The sequence below is a fragment of the Falco peregrinus genome, chromosome 3 (assembly GCF_023634155.1).
Source record: "Falco peregrinus isolate bFalPer1 chromosome 3, bFalPer1.pri, whole genome shotgun sequence".
NCBI lineage: Eukaryota > Metazoa > Chordata > Aves > Falconiformes > Falconidae > Falco > Falco peregrinus.
Genome location: NC_073723.1, coordinates 101,317,648 through 101,337,269, shown reverse-complemented (window position 1 = coordinate 101,337,269; position 19,622 = coordinate 101,317,648). Strand labels below are relative to the sequence as shown.

The 19,622-nt window shown below is 38.5% G+C and overlaps 1 long non-coding RNA gene across 1 annotated transcript; it reads right to left on the bottom strand.

The window, feature by feature from the left end:
• Positions 1 to 1,224: 1,224 nt before the first annotated feature.
• On the bottom strand, positions 1,225 to 19,607 carry LOC114011668 (uncharacterized). Its single transcript, XR_008746581.1, has 5 exons — positions 18,870 to 19,607; positions 4,750 to 4,977; positions 2,790 to 2,876; positions 1,786 to 1,908; positions 1,225 to 1,288 (listed from the first exon to the last, which is right to left on the bottom strand). It is a non-coding gene; the product is annotated as an uncharacterized LOC114011668 (long non-coding RNA).
• Between the last annotated feature and the right edge of the window lie 15 nt (positions 19,608 to 19,622).

Genomic DNA, 19,622 nt, shown 5'->3' with positions numbered 1-19,622 from the left:
GCCCATATCTAAACCAAACTTAACATGCACTAATTTTATTGACACAGTCTTCAAAATCTTGGTGTATCTATACATATAAATACATACACACATGTAACTTATTCTACTTCAACACTTGAAAGAAATTCTATTGCACGAATATTAAAAACAAAGGGAAAAATATTTTTAATAGTCAACATTTCATGTAAAAAGGCTGTAGCAATACGAATAAGCTTCAAACAGGGAAAACCCGAGTTTTTGCTTTGGATTACTTCTTCAAGGACAGGTACACCTAAAACTACTTGACCATGCAAACTTTGCAGATAATTCTGCACCAGCAAAAGTAAAGAATTCCAAACTCTCTGTTTCCTGGAAATGCAGCAGACTGTGCATCTCCCTCAAGGCCACATGAAGTAAATTAATCCTTTCCAATTATCCTCGCATGGTATAGTTGGGGTAACAATTCCCTACTTTCATATGTACACATGTGGAGCTTCCACTCATTTTAGTGAGATAAAAGACATTTCCAATTTGGATATTTGAAAAGGTCTGACATTCAGTACTTATTATTATACCAAAGATTAAGAACAGTCCTACTGAACTCTAATATTTAAAGACTTAATCTTTTCAGAAGTGATATTATGGCACAGGACAATTAACATATTCCCAGAAGTATATCTTTTGAGCAAAAAAATTTCTGTGATAAATACAGAATTAAAGATGGTATTATATGTTAATTGAGATGGAAATAGAGTAGTTAAATACTTCCAAATCTAAACTTGAGCTACTTACAATTTCCCCAGCAACTGCAAAGTAATAAAAAAAATTTAAAAAGAATATTCAAGCCTTCTTATCATTACATTATGTTTAAACAAGACAGCGCACAGAATAAGATACTCAGAATCTAGCAAAATATTGTAAGCAGAAAAAAAAAGTAGAAATACTTTTCTCTTTGCCACTTTTTCAGTGACTTTAGGCAGTTCTGTATTTTTGTGTCCTTACATGAGGTATTCAATATTCTTTCCATCAATTACTCTGGCAGAGTGTGTACATGCCAAAGTGCTTGCTCTAAACTTATTCTATTTTCCACACACAAACTGTTTAATTGTCATAAATGGGTTCTTGCATGTGCAAGTTACCTCGTGCACATACACCTGCATAATCTGGCAGTTTAAAGATACATATTAGATAGGGAAACTGCTGAGATTTACATATCTGCTTCATTTACATTTGAAAACTTACTTCCATGTAGAGGGTTCTTATCCTTATTTGACATGTGGCACAGGCCAAAGATCTGCAGTTGTATTTACTGAAAGGAAACCAACACAAACAGTGAAAGGGAAAGATATGAGCAACTTGGGAGATGTGATTTCTTGGACTTTTAAGCATGTGTGTGTGTGATAGTCATATACTTTTTGTGTCAGATATTTGGCTATCTAAATATTACTTTTCACATGACATAGTCCTGAAAACATGTAGTATAAATTATCATATATCAGTTATGAAAAGATAGTCATGTGAATGGAATCTGAAAGACAAACAATCATCTCTCAGCTGCAACTGAACACAATCCAAACACAGAGTAATATTTTGGTTTGGTTTAAGAAGAATGCTACAGGAATCAAAGGCTCAGACCTACATTCTTTCCTTGTGTGGATACTCCAATTGACTTCAGTTGGATGGCTAATGTAATAAGGCATAAACAATCAATACTATATTTTAATCCCCCAAAAGTGGCAACATAGGTACATGATATTCATGTGTATAAAAAATACAGAAGAGAATATTATTGGCAGTGACACTGACCTGTCTTATTTGAAAACAGAAACAAGGAAAGTTTTGTTCTTTCCATCCCCAATTGCCTTCTATCAGCTAACCAGGTCGCAGGTTTCAGCAAAAAATAGAGACCAGACCAGTTGGGACCACCATCTGCTAAGTAAAAATTAACATAATAGAGAGTAGATGATTCATGAGAAGAAAGCCATGTACACCTTTGTCAGTGCAGAACTGAGTAAAGTGGGAAGCAGAATTCTCCCCCCAGAATAATTAATGTTTTATTTCTCAATGCACTCTACAGACAACCCAAAGATTGTCTGGCTCCACTGAAAGTTCACAGCAAAGTCACAAAAAAATCTGATGTATATGCTTCACTAGGACTGGATAAATTACCTGCATGAGGTTCTGTGCTAAGATAGTCCTCCATCTTGATACTCAGTCTTTATGCTAACATAGGATTACCCTCAATCATCTTGTGCAACTCCTTTGGATTAGTGGCAATATGATATTAACATGCCAGTGCAGTTATAAAATTATGTATAATATAGCAGTCTATAAAATTGCCAAGAAGCACAGGACTATAGCGCAAAGATACCCATTCTCTCAAGTAAAAGCAAGCATAGACAGGTTTAGGCAATATAAAAATCAAGCCTTGAAAAACACAGTCCTTAAGGGTAGGTCCCTGCAAAGATTTTTTTATATTGAAATAAATTTAAGTCAACGCAATCAAGGCTCAAACTGTGAAAATTCAGCTCTTGACTTTGAATCTGCCTGTATCATTACTAATAAAAATTAAAGAGGTTTCCTAACCAGTAGTTCAAATGGTAAAAACACCTGTTCTAGAAATGTCTTTATGTGAAAACACTGATACGCACTCATTTCATTAGAAGGGTTTAATGGCCTTTTCCAAATAGAGGGCATGCAGAGAAAAGCACTATGCACTGAGATGCGTTCACATTCTTCCAGAAAGCCACAAATTCTCACCATATTACCCCCAAAGGGAAGACGGAGACATTTTGGAGCCAAAGTCCCACCTTTTAGAGTGTTGCTGATTTTGGAGTACCCACTCAAAGTCCATCCAAGCTGCTTCGTGGTGTCCTGTTGCTGAATCCATGCTATGCCTGCCGTGGTAGACAGAACCTGCTCTCATAATGTTGGAGCTAAATTTGGTATTGCTTACAAGAGGTGATGTATAAACACAGATTTGCACAAAGCCCCATATGGTTTCCACAAGCAAAAGCTGGAGAAAGTCAAGGTAGCTGCTTCCCACAATCAGGAAGGGGGAAAGCTGCATGAAGAGTGCCTCCTCCGTGCACACCTACAGAATTCAATCCTGCCCTCCATTTCCCATCTTCCAAACATGGTTTTATTCAGTCAAAAAATGAGACATGACAGAAAGCATGTGGATATGAGGTAACATGTGCCCTAGGCTACTAACAGAGGGAGGTGAAGGTAACAGCCCCAAATGTGAAGGTGAAGACAACGATGCAAAATGCAGTTCATCTCATGCAGACACGAGCCTGTAAGTCCTGTTACTGCGAACATAAGAAGACCTGAACACACACAGGCACGCACAAAAATGAAAGTAATTTTCCTGATGAGTCTGTATAAAATGTTCTATCCTCATTGATACAAAATAGAATATCAATTAAGAAGCGAACAAAAAATATCATAAAAGACCTGCTTTTAAAGCTTAACAGATCATGCTATGGTAATGTACAGAAAGGGATGACTATGTTCCTGGATCACAGTGTCACCAAATGACTGCTCAGGGACAGAATGTGGCATGAAGCCATACCATCTTGCTGGATGTTTTGTGGTCACTACTGTCCTCTCTGCTTCATTCACTTTGCTGCGCTGGTGTGTCAGCTAACAATTATTTTCATTCTATCTCATTAATGCACACTGTTAAACCTTATCCTTGCTAATGTGTCCAAGTCTCCGAACTCTCAGTCACATATACAGTTTTTTCCTCAATGCTATGATGTGATTTAAGAAAGATGGGACTGGACACACAAATAACAGTTTATGTGAGCAAGACCAGACCGCGGTATAGAGAATATAAGAAATATATTATCGTCTTATAAAAATACACTGGAAGGTATGTATCTGTTTCACAGTGAAGCACCAAATTATACTGGGAGCAATTGTTCCTGTAAGTGGGTTTTAACACTCTGCCAAGATACAGACAGATCAATCCTAACATGTTAGTATTTACAGTGAAGTCTTTTTTTCTTTTTTTTTACTTCTAACGTGATGTTATTTTAAAAAATTAAACCAAAATGAAACAAACACAATCACCATTAATATTCCACAGAGATACTTTGCAGTTTTTCTTTTTTTCTTTTTTTTTTTTCATAGTGACTTGGTAAAATTTATCTGTTTCATTCATTAAGAACTTTTACATAGGAAAAAGAGGACTCATTATTCAGAAACTGGCACCTTTCTTCCCTTCCTTTCCCTTACCCTCTAAAAAAGCAACCAGCAAGAAAGAAATCTAAAACCTCTCAGGGAGCAAGAGAAAAGTTTTGGTTTGTTTCTAATACCGAAAAGTGGTGGGAACTGGGAGTGCTAGGGAGCTGGTTGGTTGGTTTGTGGTTTGGGATTTTCTTGGCTTTTTGTTTTTTGGGTTTTTTTGTTTGTTTGGTTTTGTTTGGGTGTTGTGTTTTGTTTGGGTTTTTTTTGTTTGTTTTGTTTTTTGTAATAATGTAGCAAAATATGAACTTTCACAAATGGTGGAAATCTATTTCCCTGCATCTTGAGAGGCCTACAGCATAGCTGAGTGCTTCGAAATTGGCTATTCTGTAGCTGGGCTGTGTCTGAAAAATCGAATGTATCTAGGAGATGGGGAAATATTACCTGAAATATCAAGGACTGTTTCCAAGACAATAGCTCTGAGGACAAGACATCCACTGGAGAGGCAATCCATCTGTCCTTGTATCTATGTGCCTTATATGACTCTATAAAATCTTATTCCCAGATACTAAGGCTTACCTCGTCTTTAATAGCCTCATTAGGACAGGATAAGGATTCATCCACAGAGCAGTAATACAAAAGATGACATATCTCCATGACTCAAGGAGGCAGACAGTGTGATTACGAAGCAGTCAGTTGGCTCACTGCCTGGAGCAGTTGGAGAGGACTGGTGTGAGAAGTACCAAGAAGGATAGAGTTCAGCAAGGCGGTGTGCAAGGAGAAAGGCAACAACAGACTGGATCCTTCCTGTTGGAAAAAATTGTTGTTGGAAAATTTCCTGTTGGAAAAAAGATCAGCAGTTCAGAGGTAGTTATGGAGCATGCACTACCAGAAGAAAAGATTGTGGGAACAGATAAGTGTTCTAAGGGTTAACCTTAAACACAGGTGTGCACTTTGCTGGTGTATAAGCCTAACATAATCAATCAGGTTATTTATGCAATGTAGAATACAGAAGCATAAATATCTATCTTCTGGTACTAAGTCCGTTAACATTAGAATTAGATATGTCACCTATACCTAGCATGCATTATTTTACTCATCATTACACATTTATCCCTTTATCAGATTTTTGCTTAAATGAGCTTCACTGAACACAAAAGACCTGGAAAATTTGATATGAAATAAATGTGTCTTTGTAGCCTTAGTATTTCCTTAAATGGAGAAAAGAATATGGTTAGATTAGCTCAAATGACAATTCACTGTCTGATATTAGGTCCACTAGGTTACAGAGGGAAACATTCATGTGTTCTCAAATGAAAGGGTTCAAAAAAATGGCAGAAGGTATAGTTAATTAGTTGACTGGATTATTCAGTCCTTGCAAAAAGGCATGAGCTCTCCTTTACAGAAGAAGCAAGCACTGGCAGAAGTTAATGCCTTGGAAAGTCTTCTTTAAACATTTTAGACTCTTGTCAAAATTATAATTGCATTCATATGAGATTTCCTGTATTCGGTGTAACAGGGGGTTAATCTTTTTTCACCTGGTAGGAGTTTTTCAGCTAGAAAAGGGAACTGAATAATTGGAACAAACACAAGTAAGTGGATGACATGTATCAGAAGCAATTGTGTAGGTGCTGTACACAACACCTTGCAAAAACATCACTTGTCTCAAAGGCACTTATAGCATGAGTGGGACAAAAAAATGACAAACTAGAAAGACAGACAGATGGAAGAACAAAGAAGCAATGACACAGTTGGTCAGTGTGATAGGCAGCATTCTCAGCACATCCCTAGTCTGACAGCTGTCAAAATTTTAATAAACTCCACAGCAAAAGAGGGTTTTAAAGCAGCAGCTAAGGAAAATCTCTTACGGAAAAGTGAGGTGAGACATGCTAAAAATCTAAAATCTGTGAAACATTTATCTTTTTTGCTCTGAAGCCCTTTACTTCTAAGGGAATAAAAATAAAGAAAATTATTTTTTTTTTCTGATGTCTGGATTCCTATATCCATACCCCAGCATGACACACTTTCTTCTCCTTCATTGATGGTCTCTATTGTCTTAATGCAACTGAAGAAACCCTTATTTTCACTTCAAATTCCCTCGCCTCTAAGAAAATTGACAGGCCATCCCTATAAGAAGAAAGCTCCTTTTGCTCTGAACACATGTTTACCATCTCTAGGCACGCAAGACATTTGCAGGGTGTCAGCTGTGAAGGAAACATGAATATGTTCACATGATCAACAGCTGCACTGTGAAAATGCCTGTGGGGATGGGGAAATATTCTAGACCCCTACCCATCAGCTCTACGTGCTGTGAAGTGATTAAAAGAATAGCCCAAGAGTTACCAGGAAACCAAAAGTTATTTAAGGAAGAAAAAAGACAGGAACTGATTTTCTATGACATTCAGAAAGGCCAAGATTATATTACTTCAGGACTCTAGTACAACAAGTATTCCTAACAACACCCTTTTTTGAAATTTAATCTAAGCAGCAAAAATCAAATGTGGACTTTGAAACAGTGGCATTATGACCCATAATGTTGCCTGAAACCTATCAATAATCCTTCTAGCTATAGACAGAACCATTTACAGTTTTTTCTAAAGCTTGTGAACGCTTTGTGAGCTATTGCTTTGTGTCCTAAGCCAGAATTAAATACAACAGACTTCCGAAAAGAAGGCTCCATCATTTAGCTCTCCACTTTATATCCAGAACTCATTAAAACAATATTTGCAGTCAAATCATAGTCATTTAAAATGCACATTTAAATAGTATGTTATTGTCTTGGCGAAGACTGAATATAAAGAGACTCATGCAAAGCAGAGTTTGATTTACAAATGAAGAAATACTGAAATTAGCATTGCTGTTTGTTTCCTTTTCGTGTCTGCACCCTCCCAACTATTCTGCATGAAAAACAGGACAAAGAACAAACATCTTGGGAAGTCTGCTATTGATCTAAATCAGTAATAGGATGGCCTATAGAATAATAGAAATGCTGGGGGATGGAGACAAGAAATAAATTAAGAGAAGCAGAATTACTCATAATGGAAGCTACTCTTGTCTCACTAGGATTCAGCATCTTAGATTTACATTTGCTTCCTCTCACTGGTCTGCCTCTTTTCTTTTGTTTTGTTTCTGCCATTACCCAGCAGGCTCTTGCAAAAGGGTGTAATTTGCACCCTCTTTTAAAAGATATCATATTAGTGACAGCTTTATTATTTCAAATAATCCAGGTTTACATTCTGCAAATTACTTCTAAGTCAAAAAAGACACCTTTATGTAGCCTTCAGTAAGCATGGATACATTTGGTATTAAAGAGTGTCATTCCCCTTTGCACACCCAGGATGCACAAGAACAAGATTTGTAGCTGCTACACCAAGGATCTATAGAGAGAAAATTAGCTCCCCACATTTGATGATGCTTCTCAGTTACAAAAGAGTGGTAGTTTGGCATGTTGCAAGTCCCTGTGCTACAAGCACAGACGAACTCTGGCACCTTGTCAGCAATTCCTGACCCTGTGTTGCACAGTATTACACTGGCAAGATACCTGCTCAAGCACATAGGTGGCAGAGTAATTTTCCACAAGCCCAACAGGTAAGAACCAGATATTGTCCTCATAAGCTTGAGACAGCTAAATATACTGTATTAATACTGGTAACACCCATCTCCAAAACTTCCCCTGACGTTTAAAGGGCCCCTGTTCAAAGGCTAATTTCAGAAATAGATTTTGTTTTCCCACATGGTTGCCATCCTCTGTATATAAGGTATCCGTTGTTTACTCTGTAGTTTACCAAGTTGTCATTCTCTTTCACCTGGACCCAAAGCCAGCCTTGTACAATGACTTTCAACAACTACAATGAAAACATTTTCAGGTCAGAGAACTGCAGAGGTTTTACTTTCTGATGTCATGCTGATGAGTTCAAAAGGTTCCAGTCACTCTGCAATATTACCCTGCCAGCCTCTAAGGTAACATCCCTGAGTGGTCATATTGAAATGCATACATACTCTAAGATCTGTGCAAACACTTAATAATTAATGTTTGGATAAATTACCACTATATTTGTTTATTAAAAAGTATTTCAGTCAAACAAGGGCTCATCATTCTGTTTTTGCTCTCTACCACTAAGACATTCCCTTATCAATGGAATGCCTTAAAACCCAAAGAATTTTCTGGGTTGCAGTCATTGAGTTTGTTGATGATAGAGACTTTCTTCCCCCTCTATTCTTGAGACATTGTCCGGCAGATACCCATATAAGCACATGTTAAAAGCAAAAACATCACTCAGCTTCCATTTGCTGAGCAAAAGCCACTTCCCATTCAAGGATTAACCATTAGACTTGAAAAAGTCAACTACTAAGAAAAGCATCTCAGACTATCACAAAATGAACCTCCATTTCAGTTTGCCATGAGAATAATTAGAAATCACTATGAAAATATTTATCATAGACAACCACTGACATAAAACATAAAGTCTATGTCAGAGGATGCATCCTGCTTCTCACTTATATGAGAGCAGAACCGGACTTTTCCTTGTATCTAGTATTATGATTATTTATGCCCTCAACCTTACACATAGGGCAGTCATTAAAAGGAAGATATTACCTCTGCCCTAAAAAAATTTCAGTCTAAACTAGACACTGGCAATGCAGCTCCAATATGCATTTGAGCAGGCAAATTTGGGCCCTGAGGGGAGAAGGAATGCTTTACATGGGAACTGAAGTACTGGCTCGCTCTAAAGAACCATCTGGTCCATCGTCATGTTTCTGACAATGGGAAGTGGGAGATGTTCAGCAAGAGACCATTAGGGACGGGCAGCTCTCTTATTCTCAGGTCCTCTGTAAGCAGGAGGTGATGGGCCTTCTGAAGCACTAGGATGGAACCATCACACTGAACATAACTGCTGGCCTGTGGTGCACAAACATTTAAAACACTTAAACTTCTGTTTTCCAACCACAGTGAGTTCCACAACTCGTTGCGTGATGATGATTTCCTTTTGTTCACTTTAGATCCTTCCTTGGTTGGAAGGATCACAAAAAAGGCTGATAAAAAGGGGTTTGTGTTCATAGGAGTTAAAGATGGTGAAGAAGACAGGAGGAAACATCTACCTGATAGAAATCATGAGTGGGGAACAAGGTGCAAAAGCAGTAAAAAATTATTCAGGAAGACAGTCAGAAAGGAATTTATCTCAATGTTACAAAGAGCACAAATTCTCCTATAGGCTTCTACTAATACCAGTAAAATCTTTGCTAGAACCACTAACTTACCTTCACTGCGATATGTGCAAGAACATATTTAATTCCCACCTTTTATTACTGACATGTAGCTTCAAGAAATAAGTATATTTAATTGACCAAAAAGAAGAAAATCACCTAATTTCTCTAAAATCTAGTAATGTTGAAGAAGCTTGGTTTTATATACTAGGTGATTAGACTATGGAAAGAATTGCTTACGTGCATTTCTGCCAACTGACGTTTTTTCTACAACATTAGTAATTTCATCATGAAGTCAACCTGCCTCACAAAGGTCTGTGGGTGGATCTTCACTTTTTCTTCCAAGATCTTCACTTTTTCTTCCAATGAAAAAGAACTTTGACTGAAGAATCACCCTTTAATTTCAAGTCAAAATACTGAATTGAAATTAAAACTCTACTCAAAACTCTTCACAGAACTTACTTGCTTTTTAGAGAGTGGCATTACCCTGTACAAAAGGGAAGATGATACAGAGCAGAAGCCTACAATGCAATACTTTCAGGCTATGCACAGGAGGGGTTTGGGGCGAATGCATGTTGTTCCTGAGCAAACAGTGACGCTCCATCATCCTCATCATTCCTGCTTGTTCTATGCATGGAGATGGGTAAAAGGAAATGAAATTACCAGGTCTGAAGAGAATATTGAATGTAAAATTTTATACTGGAAGTGCAGAGATAAGTTCAGAAAAGAAATTTAATACATTTTATAAATCTAGGCAGATTAAGTTCAAGTACAACTACAAAAGATTATCGTCAGTCTTTGAGAAAAAAAGTGCAGTTTTATGGGATCTGCTGGAAGCACCGTTTTCACCCCCTCAACTTTCCTTCAATGAACTCTCCATAAAAGAGAAAATGCATGATAACGTGCACTTGGAATTTGACCTTAAAATCAAATAATGAACCCTGATACCTTCAGCACTTTAAAATCATTCATCATATTTTTAAACTGGTTTACTTCTTTTCATTGTTACAATGCAGTAGATTTTAATCAGATTCACGTAATTAAATGTTCTCACACAAGCTGCGTATCTACCACAGCCTCATCTAAGCCACATAGCATGGGTTATATCAAGGTAATCAGAAATAACTGGTCAAATTTCATATACATAGGACCCAGTTTTCAAAATTCCCTCTGCTGTTTATATTGGATAAGAATGGATGCATTCTTCTGAATGTTCATTTAGACCCCTTTTTTTCAAGGCTGTAAGCATTTTCCATAGTCCTCTCCATATTTCTGGACCCCTCACTTTATTCCTGTGTATGTTACATCTGCAAATGGTTTTTCACGCCTTCTTCTTTGCAGTGCATTATGTTCCGGATTTTATAGCCTCACTGACACCCAAATGGATGCAGTTCTTCCACCTCCATATCTTGCATCAAAACTGAATTCTTTTGTGGTCAGTGAAGTGTTGAAGGTGTCTTAGCTGTGCTTATTCTGCATTTCTGGCCATGCAATGCCTCACTAAATGCAGGGGAGCTCTCTAGCAGCCAGATTTGTTCCAGTCTAAGCTCCTGAACCAACTTCTAGGACATACAGAGTTAGATAAAGATGCATAGACATGCATGTACATCCACATGTACATGAGCTTTTCCAGTTAGATTACCAATTGCAGTAATTTGTGTTACTTCTAAGGGGAATGTTCCAGTTCTGAATTTCATGAAATCTAATTTCCATTTGTACCTTTTAAACCTCTCTTTTACTGAGCATGAATGATTGAGAACATTCTTTTCAACTTATGAACTTTTATTATGTAATGTCTGGATGACTAATTGGCCCTGGTGGTTTTGGAAAAACTGCTTACACAATTCTGCCTAATTAATATGTATGCCCTGACATACATCCTCCAGAGTGTATGGGGAATGGGTAGTGGTCCATTCAAATATAGGATAGAAGGATCATTAAGATTAACAGCTATTCACGAAGTACTAGAAAGAACAATCAAACATGATGTGAATTACTATCTATATTGGTTTGAGGGTGAGAAAAAAAAGAGAGACCTCCCATAAACTCAGTTTAGAAGGATAAAAGTGAAAAGGAGTCCCCTTGTTTAGCACTCACTGTATCTGAGATAAAAATAAACAGACTTACCTCTGCAAATATGGCCCCTCTACAGACACGAAGGAGACATTAATGATGCTCAAGAGGAAGCAGTGGGAGTGGGGTCTTTTGGTGAGGTTTTGGTTTTTTTTTTTAACCACCTTGGTTTAAGTTTTCTGATACTCCCAAGCCTCACTGAAACCTTACCTAATGATAAAAGGAAGGGCTGTTGAAATAGGGCATGTGCTTTTGGGATGTTTGGAGGTGAGATCTGTTTTTCTGTTTGGAGGCATGGCTCTTACTGTGCCAGTTTTTACTGAGCCACTTACAGGGTGTTGGGGGGGGGGGGGGAGGGGGGAAGGGGAGGCAGGGGGAAAGGAGGGGCAGGCAGGGGAGGTGAAGGAGAGGAGAAAGGTGCTTCAGTAAGAACAACAAAAAGTGCCCTTTCTACAGCAGCATGTATGCTAAGAACCTCTGAGGAGAATTAGGCATTACAACCGAAAAAAGAAAATACCCTCCAGCCCTTTAAATACAGTAATGAAAACAAACCACTTCTAATATTTTAAATATTTGAGTGAAGGAAAAGTTTGAAAGTTGCCCAAATGGAATCCAATTATTCTCACAACCAGAGGCTAATTTCCCCAACTCTCTGAGCCACTGATGCTCAGCAACCGTCTGAGTGGTTTTTCACTCTAAAATCTAGGGCAGCTGACAGTCAACAGATCTACTTTGCTGAGAGGATTTGCTGTTAATTTTGTCCAGCTTCTGTTTTCCAGTGCCAGTCAATGTTTTCCAAGTAAACTCATCCATGAATTCATGTAAAGACTTCACTTTAGGCCCTCGGGCACTGATGGATCTATTTTTAGTGCTTTAGATGCAGTCCTAACTCAGCCAAAAGGTGGGCATTTTTGATGCGGTGCAGTAATAACATATATTATTAAATAAATGCAAATACTTGAGCACCTTAAAATGTTGAGGTGTTATATCTGAATGTCTTTGGCTTAAATGATCAAAGCCTGGCAGCAGCGGTGTTGTTAGAAAAAACTTATAAAAATCTGACCAGTGCACAACAATGCCACATTGAAATTCCCTATTCATCATTATCCCAGTGACAATTTCAAGCCAAAAATCAATATACATTCTTTGGAAAGACATACACAGAGTGGGGAGGGGAAGGGAAGAAAGGAAGGACAAAGGAGAGGAAGGAAAGTCATTTAATCCCTGACCAATCAGTTTTTTGTGGTGCATGTGTCCCTTTAGGAACTTGAATAGCCCACTGAGGTTACACACGCAGTTCAGTGTTTGCTGGCTAAAGCCGGAGCCATCAGGCAATCTCCAGACTCATACTATTAACGTGTTGGCCACAAATACCTTGTGCAAGGGTGCTTTTGTTGCAACAGACACACTTTTCCATCAAAAGAAGCTTGAGATCAAATTCGTAGCATAAGCAGCAATCAGCAGGTGGGTAAAAGTATATGATGCTGGTCAACTAGTTCAAAATGCTATCCTTTTGCCAAAAGAGAGACTGGGTAACATCTCTGTAATGCCCTAGCTGTCTTTTGTTCTATTATAAACATATATCAATTGTTGCTGGAAATAGTCTCATTTCAGTTAAGCCACTGTAAAATCCATAACTTCACCATCTCATCCATACCACTTACTGGTATGCCCTATTTACTCAAAGCTTGAAAAGCTACTGATAATATTTAAACTGTCTCTCTCAAACCATATGTCAATACAGCACAGCACTTCTGACTATTAGGGATCTGCTTGCTATGATATAATCTGTCCGCATACAGTCTCACTCATGCAAAACTGAGGCATTCAAACGTCCCCACTATGACTACTGAGATCATGTCCATTATGGCAAGATCTAGGTCACTGCTGTTAAAGCTGAGTCACGTCGCCAGTCATATTTGCCAGTCATAAAAACACTGATGCTCTTCAGACAAAAGCAGCTGTGATTTCTCCTCTAAATGCGTTCTAAGGATTGTAGAAAGCAAAGGATGATATAAACACGTTGTGCTCTTCCATGAAATGTCTATTGGGCGATGCACATAGTTTGTCGTGAAAGTCACTTAGTCCTTTATCTGGAGGAAACTAGCACATGGACAGGAGCAAAACAATAACTTCAGAATAGATTCTCAGAGTAAATAATACAGCATGTCAATTAAACTCTTGAATACATGTTAGAGTTCAAATAAAAATGACTTAGACTCACTGGTTTGGAAGATTTCTTTGTTCTTTTTAAGCTAGACACCTGTTCATTTGTAGCAAATGATTTCGCTACGCTGTCATAAAGTATGTTTAACCTTTATTTCTTTTTTAAAGATCTGCTCATTCGAATAGCCTCAGCCTGACATGCCACTGAAATATATTTCTGCTATGATTTAGAAAGTGGACAGGACTCACTCAGCCAGTCAATAATTAATTCAAAGTGATGACCAGGATACAGTTCTACACTGAACATAATTTTTTCACCCTACTAGGCAGAAAAAAGCCACAGCCCAGATTTCCAGAATGAGATCTAATAATCTACATTTTTTCCAAAGCAAAATAAATGTCTTTTTTTATCCCTCATTAAGAGGGCCTTCATAATATTATCCGCAGCTCTAAGAGGACCCATGTCACATTGTGGTTATTTTTCTTGGGTTTTCTTATTCATACTAAGAGCATACCCTCTTTTATGAAGAGAACATACTGCTAAGATTGGAAACGCAGACAAGGGAAACAGCCTATTTGTCATGGATAATGCAACCAAATGTCATCCTGAAATAGAACAATTATCCCATGGTGCATACATCAAAATACGTCAAAATTCCGGTATCTTCTGAGTCCAGCAAGTTTGTTTACAACAGCTTGCAATTAAAACATTTTAAAAGTTCAGATGGAAGAGAGGTTTGACCTGACTTTTCAAGACAAAGCCTAAAGGACACCACTCCAAATTACAGTGTGGTTTAATGTTATGTTAAATATTTTCTCAAATTTTCAGGGGCCAGATTCCAAAGTGTTCTTTTAAGAGTATGAAAGTAAGTTGTACCTAGTTTTAAGAGAACCAAGTAACTAGGTTCACAGTTAGAGCTAACCAGATAACTTGGATCCATAACCTAAGTTGATATTTCAAATTCTAAATGATCTACTTGTTTAACACATGTATTAAACATACCAAAACCAAGTAGGAAACTGTAATCCAAGCTTTTTTCTTTTTAGAACCCCTGTCACAGCACAGTCCTCCACACAATGCATGACAGATTGTGTTAATGGTGAAAAGACTATCCAGGGTCCCACAGATAAGATTCTTTTTACCAAGAGAAGTTGAAAAAACATTTCTATCTTCAGCAAAGCTACTCAGTAATTTCTGAAGGTTTTTTTCCTTATAGCTCGCTACAGGTGGTTAATGCATTACTGAATACCTGCACAAACTTCTTCCAGACAATGGTAGGAGGATTACTTCAGTAACCTCTTTATCCGCAATAAACCTCACACATTTTTTTTTTTTAAATATATGTCTTCTTGTAAATTTAAAAAAATCCAAAACTCATTCAGCACTGACCACCAGTCACACACGCTCCTGCAACAGGATACTGGCCACAGTGAGAAACTGGCCACTTGCTCATACATCACATGATTTTTGTTTTTCCTTAATATAATGAAAATGCAAGGATTTATTTTTATCATCATTTCCACAGATATTTTACCTTTGTGAAAATGACCTTGAGTATGCGTACTGAGTAGTCTTAAACTTCTCCTTGAGGGAAAAAAAAATTCAGCAGGCCAGGCATTGCAAAGCAGTCAACATCAGTGAGTCAAATTATGTTCTGGCATAAGCTTGCTGGCTAGGGTTCAGTGGGGAAGCGTGTGTGCAGGGGGAGCAGGGCTGGAGGTGGCACATATAAAAAAGAACTTACAGAAGACTGCTAAGGCAGATCACTCAAGGATCCCTGCAGCAGCAGTCCCAAGAACTGACAAATAAGAGTGTCAAATATAAATGTGCAACTATTTGTCTTGAGCTGCAGAACTGAACCTGAGCAATTAATGTGCTCTGTGGGTACACAAATTTACCTGAAAAACCCATTACACACTCTTAATCCCTTTTTAATCTTTAGCATGACAGCAGTTTTCAGGATAGCACTCCTCAGAATGAGGGGTGATAAACAGGAATGATTCACTTAGGCAGGGAAAAACCCTTGGAACTCTAAAAACCTGTTCTGCTGAGCAAGGCACACTTACTATAGCAAAAGTTTTCAGCAGATACAAGCAACAAAGACTTTTTCTGGAATCACTTTTATTTCCCTTAACCCATATGCTTCAAGTCCCTCTTACATACTCAGTGGCCTGATGCAGAGGAGAGCTAGGAATCAGTCAGTGTTAGTCAGCAGAGTTTCGAGGGAGTTCATGGCTATGTGTCACCCTGTGCTATCTGAGGACCCAACAAGACGCAGCCACAGAAATTCAGGCAAATGACTACTTTCCAGGCGATTTTATCTGAATCACCCTTATGAACTCTGGCTATGGGATTTTTCTTTAACTTAAACTCGAAATCCTGCAACATTAAAGAACAGAATGCATCAACTTAATTGGAAACAGTTTTGCCTCAACATATCCTGCATTTGTTCAAGGACTTAGAGAGAGCAAAAGCCCATGCTTTGAAGCACTGTGACAACTTAAGATAAATTTCAGCATTACTTTTCTAACAGATTATAATTGAAAACATATTTCAACACAGACTCTAATTCTGGGTAGAGATGTGTTTAACCTGCAAGTCTGGATCTCAACATTCCCAGGTCTTGAAGAAATCCTGACTGACCCAAACTCTCCTCTCTGTAACAAGCAAAACCAGTCTTAACACTACAGAGTTGAGTTCATCACTTCTTCAGAATCATTGCTTTTACCATCATTTATGTGTTCCTTTTCATCACACTGATACCTAAAGTCCCCATTTCTTCCAATCCCTCTCAAAGATTAGGGTCAAATCATACTGTAGAAGGCAGCCCCTCCCTCCAAAACCTTGACGCCTAAACAGACAGAAGTGGCAGACAGTAAGATATAAAGGACACATTGTTATCCCCATTTTCAGCTGGGAAACTGTGCCTTAAGATGACTAAGAGTCAGAATCCCAAGAGAGGTCAAGGATCAGATTCTCAAATGCTCAATAACCAGCATCAGAGCCAGACTTTCATAAGAAGAAGAGAAGGGGAGAAAAAAAAAAAAAAAAGGGAGAGGGGGGAGAGAAAAAAGGGGGAAAGAAAATAAATAAGAAAAAAAAAAGGCTCAAGCCCTACTTTTATTGTAGATTTTCAAAGATCTTTTTGCCCATCTTGAAGACCTGGCCACTTAGGCACCCATTTGAGTGGGTGCAGAGTTATCTTACTAGGAAATCCCTCCCCCAGCTTGGGTGCCACCGCCGAGCCGCCCAGGGTCACAGAGGAAGTCTCTTGCAGAGCCAGAAATTTGAACCAACATCTCCTGTGCCCCAACCACAAGTCTATCCTTCCTCTCACTAACAACACAGTGTATTTCTTTGTTAACTTTCTTTCTAGTTAGATATCACATAATGGGCCTTTTTCTTTATTCATCCGCAATGGTAATATGACATTATGAGATTGGCACTTGTCATTCACAGGGAATGCTCTTTTTCCGCTTGCCCCCAAAACACACACTTAGCAGATTGTCGTCTGCGGATGACACTAGAACCTCTGTATTTTAGAATCTTTTTACAGCAGCCTCACACGAGTAAATTGCCCTTTATTAATATTTTTCAGGATACAAGAGGCTGACAACTTATGGATCTCAGCTACAAAGAATTATTCCCCTTTCCCACCTAACTTCCGGGGGAGAAAAAGCCAAACCTTTTTGGTCAAGAAGATCAAGATAGCAGCAGGTTGTTCATGTCATACTCCTTGGCAGCTGCCGCTACCATGTGAAGGCCTAAACACCAGAGTAACAGGTCAGTAGCCACTGGCTACCATCATGCATGCGAACAGCCTTAAGTGTCCCCACAAGACACGTAGAGTAGAACAGCATCAAGTGGAAAACCCAAGCACAGCATCTTGTTTTCTTTTGTCACTTCTCCCACTTTATTTAGAGGGACACGTGTAATTACTCGCCATTTCAAGCTCTGGAGACTACAGGGGGATGTCACTGTACAAACCCGGAGAATTAGAGATATTCACTGTATCTGCACTATCTGCACAGACAAATAAAAGAATGCATATGAGAAATGCTTGCTGCACAGAACTCCATTCATCTCTGAGTTACTATTTTTGCATTTGTCTCATTTGGGCTTTTTTTTTTTTTTTTAATTCAGTTTCTTCAGACCCTGTCCTCTTCTGCATGACCTTTTGATCAATAGCCCATTGTTGTGCTGTGAGGCCTTGGCAGCAGAGGACAGAATGACTACAGCTAACCCTTATCTAATGTTTACCTTTAAACTCTTTGGGTCTTGGCACAGGTTTAAGACATTTGTTTTGTTTAGGTTTTATAACTCTAAATGATGAACACTGCTTGAGAACGTGGTCTCCTCCAGAGATCCTGGAGCTCTCAGCTGCTGTTCCCCTCTGCTCCTGCAGTCACCCCCACCTCCAGCCCACTTGCACTTTTCTGCTTTGCCACCTCAGAAATCAGTGGATTACCTCAGCTCTTCTGATACCTCTTTTGGCAAGTCAATGGAAGTCAGGTTGCCAACTATTTCCATGTGTTTTTTTTTTTAAGTGTGGAAGACATTTTTCGTGGGGAGGGGACTCAAAAAGCCTCTTGGTCAGATTCTGCAGTTGGCTGTCACTGTAAAAAACAACTCCAACTGGTTTTTGTCACTGTACTATCTTCTCACAGGAGCTTCACAGAAAAGAATATGTGGCTGATTTTCAAATAATAAATCAATATGAAAGTTTCTATTCTTCCTGCCCTTAAGAAAGCCTGTTACCTTATGTATTAAGATCTATTATGTTTCCAGACATCGCAGTGTAACACTACATCCCTGGCAGCTCCTAGAACAAAACCATTAGACACACGGGAGTCGACCCCTCCCCAGCAACTTTATCTCCACCAGTACTTCGTTAAGCAAACAGCCTAGAGCATGACTCATACCCCAGTGAGAGACAAATATTTGAAAACTTGAGGGCTGCTATAACTGACCACACCAAGGACAAAGGTATCAAAAATAAGCCTAATGCTACAATTGCAGATGCAAAACAAATTAATACTCCCATAGTGGGAAAGCCAGATCTGCCAGGCTGCTCGAGCCTCCCCAGGGGGTTCAGCTGCTGCTGCGGCAGCACAAGGATGGCTTGGGGCTAGGCATGTCCACAGCCCTCGAGTTAGGCACATATGCGCTTTGGAGGGTTGCACACAGTGGGCAATCCTTGTGCTGAGCTTTTCTGTTACCAACCCAGCCTGTCCCTTCACAAATAGTAACTTACTGTTTTCTCTGTAGCAAGTTTTCACCAGATCTGAAAGGTCCTCTTGGTGTACTTCAGAGCTGTGAAGTTAAGCTGAAAAAAAGGTATTTTGTGTAGTTTTGGTTTTATTAGTTTTTTAGTTGTCTTTTTTTAAGTAGCACACGTACAGTTAAAAAGCCCTCATGCAAAGTTAGAGCTAGTCATTAAAATTACTTCTAAACTTACTGTGAAATCGGTTGGGAACTTAAAAAAAAGTTAAAAATTGTATCAGGTCTTGCCATTTCCCCCTCCCTAAGAGCAACTGCTGAAAAGGTGCAAGTTACCAACTATTGAAATGCTACATAAATGCTTTAAAATAAATCAAGAAATTAAATCCAAGCAGATATAACCAAGTAAAACTCACCTTCAGCTTCACAATGTGCAGTAACATTAGTGACTGACTGATCTATTGCTTATGAAAAGAAAAAAAAATACAAGAAAAAGCCTTTTCACAGTTCAATAGAAAGTTACAATATTTGAGAAATGAATAAGAAGTCATGTAATGGCTTTGCAGCTTTTGAACTTTCACATGTTTCAGATTTTTCTAATGCTTGTGTGGATTAAAGAGATTCACATCTCAATGGCTGGGGCACCTCACATTTTTTCTGAATCAGGTTTAATGATTTCCACACTGTAGAAATTTCACTTTGTATGAACACACCCTGAATTTGAGGAATTTTTCATACTTAGGTGTTTTCCAGTATGTTTCTTTTTATGTTAAGCCTGTCACAGGGT